This window comes from Sinocyclocheilus rhinocerous, unplaced genomic scaffold, assembly GCF_001515625.1.
Source record: "Sinocyclocheilus rhinocerous isolate Xijiao unplaced genomic scaffold, SAMN03320098_v1.1 scaffold460, whole genome shotgun sequence".
NCBI lineage: Eukaryota > Metazoa > Chordata > Actinopteri > Cypriniformes > Cyprinidae > Sinocyclocheilus > Sinocyclocheilus rhinocerous.
The window spans coordinates 765,947-772,217 of NW_015667268.1; positions in this window are offsets into that span (position 1 = coordinate 765,947).

The following is a 6,271-nucleotide window of genomic DNA, read 5'->3' on the forward strand; positions in this document are numbered from 1 at the left end:
TTTTTTTTTTTTTTTTAGAAATGACAAGAATATGAAGCAGTTTTGACATACAATTAGAGTAAATCAATTGGAGATTAAATGACTGATAGTTCACAGCCATTACTTCATTCTTCTATAAATATTTTTTCTCTTTTTTTTGTTTTATGCACAAACATTATTTAAATTATTATTATAAAAAAAACAAAAAAAACATTGGCACTGAATCTACATAAACTCTTTTTGTTCTATACTCTGGAAGCTCTGGTGATAGACAATTCCTTGTCTTTTTTGCTGTGTGGACTCTTTGTTGCTTCAAGACAGAGTCTGGGGTAGGCTTGTGACGTAGGCTATAAATTTTTCATATCAGGTTATAAATTGCTAAATCTTTTCGAACGGTATTGAATTACATAAAAATATAATTCAACTTTATTGTTGTTCTTGATAATGCTTTAAAGAAACTATATGAACATTTAAATCAGTCCAAAAATGAATTATGATTAATTATCATTTATGATTTGTAGTGGACAGCACATTACAGGGCCCAGTTTATGGCTGGGCCCCTCTCTGACCACAATAGTTGGATCTTGTTGGACTAACATAAGCAAACTGTCCAGCGCCATCAGATAAAGATGCTAGGACAACAGCCAGACACCTGTTAGAGGGCAAGAAGAAGACCTCTAGTATCCAAGCCCAGGAAGGACAGGACTTCTCATTGGTCAAAATGCAGTTTCTGCCCTTCACCCACCTAGAGACTGATTTCTAAGGTTTGGCCTGTGGCCACCATAACAATTCCTTGGGACCTCCGAATGAGGCAGCAGTGGGAGTATCAAAGAGAGATCACACAGATCTATTCAAATCCATTCACAATTATGTATTCAAAACCTTAAAACTGATGCAAACTACAACACACCCATCTTATACTTATTCAGAGAAATAAGTCTTCTCAGTGACAGCTTTGTGTAGTGCAACATCTTAAACAAACTCAGCTGTTAATGGACAAATGATGATAGTTCAATCTTTTTGCATCATGTTTGCACTTAATGGGCCTCATTTACGAAACGAACGTACGACAGAAAATTGGGCGTACGGTCGTTTCAACGCAAAACTTGAAATTTATCAATATGGACGTGAGCGGTGGCTACGATCAAATCTCACGTCTGGTCTCAGCTCGTGTACGCAAGTTTTTGAGTTACCTGAACTTGCGCACAGCATAGTAAATACGGTGGAGAATTGTAGATTGACAGCATTTTGTTCATTTTTATATTCCTGACCGTCAAACGAAGCTCATTAGTCGATCGTTAACCAGTAAGATTAGAATGTCTTTTTTATCCCACCAGTCTTTCTTATCTGATGTATTCATAACCGCATCTGAAGTGATATGTGATCCAGAAATCATGACTTCATTGGTGACTTGAGTACACATCACTGCACTATTTCGCCTCCCTAGGTTGGCAAAAACAAATTCACTACAGATTCATGATAATTAAATTAACAACTAAATGTTGTTTATTACTGTACATGGTACATTTACACATCTAATAACATCTTGCGTTGCCTTGAAAGAAAAAAAAAAGGATCAGGGGACAGATTCATTTCTGTACTTAGTTTGGTTTTTATGTTTCTGTAATATTGTTGCACTGTCACGCTCTCCCCAGTCCATCCTCACACCTCTTTGGAGTTGTAAACACACACACACACACACACACACACCTCTTACCCATTCATTATCATTAGTGTTCACTGTATATATAGCCCTCAGTTTTGTCAAGTCTTCTTTATGTGACACCTCTCTGTGTGCATAGCGGATTTTGTGACAACCCGGATTTAAAAGCTAAGTGTGTTTATTGTGATTATTTCCTCTTTAATTTTATGCTGCAGTTGATCTGGTTTCAATTGCTACTTTGAACTCTTGTATTTGGGTTCTACATTTCCAGATGTCCTGAACCTGACATGCACCGTCACGAATGATTTTGTGAATAATAACTGCACATGTTTTAAAAACACAAAAATGTGTGTGTGGTGTGCACAGGGAGGGAGGGGCCCTTCCCCTGCCCCTTTAATCGCTGATGCTAAAGTGCCCTTTTGGTCCGATCTAGGTGCCCCCGGACAAGGATTTCAACCGAGGGGAATGCACATTTATGGATAACGCATCAATTTGACCTTGGCAGCTTGATCTTACTTTTTCATGTGCATTTGTTCTTGCACATTCAGTGGTGTGGTTGTGTAACAGAGGCCAGCTGGTAAGTGCATTGCAGGTAAACCTCATTCTTCTGATTTCAAGAGGCGCACTAGCAACTGATGTTAGAGGCTGCGTGCGGTCTTTAGCGTCCTTGTTAGTGCGCCTGCTTCCCATGCCGGCGACCCAGGTTTGAGTCCCACTCAGAAAAAGAACGAGGCGGGGTGGTTAGGACCGTAAGGCTTATATTTACACTCATATAATCTAAGATGGCCTTTGTAACTCATTGGTTATTACAATCATTGGTTTTTGCAGTGAAACGGTCGGCTCACTACATTTGATTTTGTCACACATGTTTCTGGTTTCTGGACTGGTCTTTGCAGTCTTATTTCCAGTGTGCTATCAAAATCTGACCCCTGTGAGATCATGCAAACTCCAAACCTAGCTTTTGTGCCCTTGAAGGCCACTTGAAGTGCCTTTGCGCCCTTGTAGGGGCATTGCAATAGAAAGGAGCAGCTGAAGGAGTAGGAAGGTCTGGATTATTATCTGGAAGGTGTGTATTTTTATACCCAAGATGTATAATAATCCACAAATCAACAGGGTGTAATCAATAAATTCCACCAGTTGCCGATGACCCTAATTCATCAGTAGCATCTGGCTGAGAATGTCATCCATCCTGCTCCAGAAGATGTATTTTAGGGTCTCATTATTGCAGCACGACTTGTGGTAGAGTTTTAAAAACGCCTCCACATACGCTTCCAAGAGGTGGCCAATTTTGTCGCAGACAGTCTTTGGGAGTGGCATGTGAAAATCCTGTTGAGTCATGTAAGATAAACAGGTGAGTCGATGCAGTTCAAAGGAACGCTGGATGACGAACAAAAAATAATTACTGTCCTTACCTTATCATAGGAATGCAGTCAACACACAGGGAACAATGAGGAGAACCATGAAGATAAATACTGACGAACACACATGGGAGGATCCGACGACAACAGAGCAAAAGTAACTTAGTCCAGGTACTATAAGTAGGGTCTGTAATCCAGGTGAACAACAGCAGACAAGCAGTGTGTGTTTGTGTGTGAGCTTTGAACAGTTCCTGATGAGGAGATGATTGACAGCCGGTGCTGGTGATTGGAGTCTGGCGAGAGTGAGCAGAGTGAGTATGGTGAGTGTGATTCTGGTGAGGGAGAACAGAGGGAAACCGTGACAGTGCATCTGTACTGGGAATAAATATTGTTGTTGTTTTAAATAATTTGTCATTATATGGTGATGCAAGCAGGGAGATGATTGAATGAGTAAGCGTTTCTGTAAATGACAGGGGAGCCGGTTAATACAAACCACTCTGCGGTAAGATCGCAAAGGGTCAGTGGTCTGAGTGGCTGTGTAAGTTACAAAATAAGTGAAATGTTATTTCTTTTTTTGAGTATAACTAAGAAGTGTTATTTGAGAAAAGAACATTCAATAGGCGCAGTCCCATACTGGGACTAACTTTACCCTTTGGTGACATATTATCTGATTCTTGTGAAAAAAGGCATGAAGGGTCTCTGATTTTTCTCTCTAACACTTCCATAAAGTTAATAGGTCTGACCCTTTTTATGACCTGGAGGTCTTTTACCGGAAGTTGATGTCTCTCCAGCCTCTGGTAAGAACAGTCCAGCTGGCAACTTCTGTCCAGCTACAGGCTTCATTGCCTTTAAATAGGTAGGAGGCCTGCAATCTTGATGATCTGAAAGGCTTTCACCTAAGGTTGAGGTCTTTGCTGTGCAATCTATGATATGAAGGGATGTCCAGAAGATCTGCTGAAGTTTGCATAGGGCACCAACTCTAAAAGGGGGCACCATCTCAGTTACTCAAAAGCAAAATTGTCATATCTAATTTTAATATTCAATCAATTCTAAATTGTAAATGTAATATAGAAATGTTTATATTATATAATAAGTAGGCATTTTACATCACTGTGCATGGATGATAGTTGCCAGTGGAACACTATGTCCAGGAAGAGCCAGAAGGGGCCCGATGCTAAGAAGTGAAAAAATTTTTTTTGGTATGTTCACAGAATGGAAAAGATTTATAGCAGAATAAAGTAATGGCTGTAAAACATGTTTAATACAATCAGTCATTTAACCTCCAATATATTTACCTAATTTTATGTAAAAACAGCTTTATGCTCTTGTAATTTAAAAAAAAAACAAAAAAAAACAAACAAACAGATTATCTTTGTAAAAGGTGCACTCAGTAATTTAAGCACTCACTACTTTTGAGAGAGGAAAAGAAAACCATGTCGATTCTCAGAACAAACATAAAACAAATGGAACAGGACGAAATATGTGTACTTTCCTGCCTTTTTATAGGCTCTTAGTTCTTTTTTTCATACTGTAACTCATCTTACAGACACTAGAGGGCAGTCAACAACTAAATTATGCTTCCATGAGTCACTATTTTCACTCTCAGACCTTAACTGAAAACCTGCAGTGTGTTATTAGTGTCCAGAATCATGCCATTCATGATGTAAGAAATATGATTTTCAAACGAACAAATCCTTTAATGATCAAGTTATTTAATGATACATACATATAAATACATTTCAATTTTTCTTACATTATGAGCACATTTTTTTTCTGTTTTGAGAAAACATTATGAACATTTTATTACATTAATTAGGTAATACTTATATGCAGATTTTTGCATTATGCCTTGTGCTTTGGAAAATAGGGGTTTTACTACATGTCTGTAAATAAATAAATAAATAAATACAAATAATCGAAGAAAATAAATAAATAATTGAAAAGTCTTAACCTGAGAGGGGAAAAAACGTCTCAGGTTACTTATGTAACCATGGTTCCCTGAGTAGTTGGATGAGAAGAACAAGGATGTCATGTAAGTAATTCTCAGTCTCTCACTGAGAAACATATATCTATATTATAACACTGTACTGTATAGACAGTTATACACTTTATATAAAAACATAAATAATCATAAATTCAATATTTAAATAAACCTTAATAAATAGGTATTCAGTTCCATATCTTGATCTGAGCATATTGTCATTGATTTCTGTTGTGCAACTGTGACTGTGACCTGGACACAGTGCTAAAGCACAAGAAGCAGATAAAAAGTAGAAAGTGGAACAATAAACAAGCACAGAATCAGACACTGAAATGTCACAGAGGACATTCCTCACAACTCAGGATGTCTTTATAGAGCACAAGGAGAGTCAACCTCCATCCCTGTCTCTCTTTCTGCACCAGTGGTGCTGGGACTGTGCAGCTGAGACCTCTCAGCACCCTGGACAGCATCCAAACAACTGCATGTGGCAGACAAACAAAGTGACAGAGAGACATCACACACCTGCAGCCACTTCACATTCATCAATATCAGAGACAAAAGAGATGCTTGTAGCACAGTTTGTTTAGTTCCACTGAATGTCACAGTTTAACGCTGCTGTCTCCTCATAGTAAACTAGGACCCATCAGACCAAGTAAGAAAATTAATTCATAATTACTTAATGTAAAAATTGGTCAGCTGCAACTGCTACCTTTACTATCTACTTGATTTTGAAGTTTTTTCAGCTGATGGCAACACAAGAAGCTGCGCAGTTCCATCCCCTCAATATAGTATCTATACTAAACTGACATATCTTACCATATAGTAAGTACATGAAGTTAATTAATATTACTCAGTACTTAAATGTATAATTACACTGTACTAGGGACACCATAAAATAAAGTGTAACGAAAATGTATTTTTTAATTGTTTTATGTATTTTCCATTCCTGACACTAGCAATAAAAACAACACAACCTGTGCTTTACTTTGCTGTATCTTTAAAGGGGTCATTACCTGAGAAATCAAAATTCCCGTGATCTTTTGACATATAAGAGGTCATTGTCCAATAAAAACATCCTGTAAGTCTCAGAACTCAACACTTTCTCGTTAGTCTAAAAACAGCTTACATTGAAGCCGATCTGCCAAAATTACAGCTTGTGGAATGTGTCACTCTATGACGTAATAGTGTGGCTAAACACCGCCTCTGCAGAAGAAGATCAATGCCTGCTTTTAAATCACTGCTTGTTTAGCCCCACCCACCGATTCTACATCACTGCCTGTTTAGCCCCGC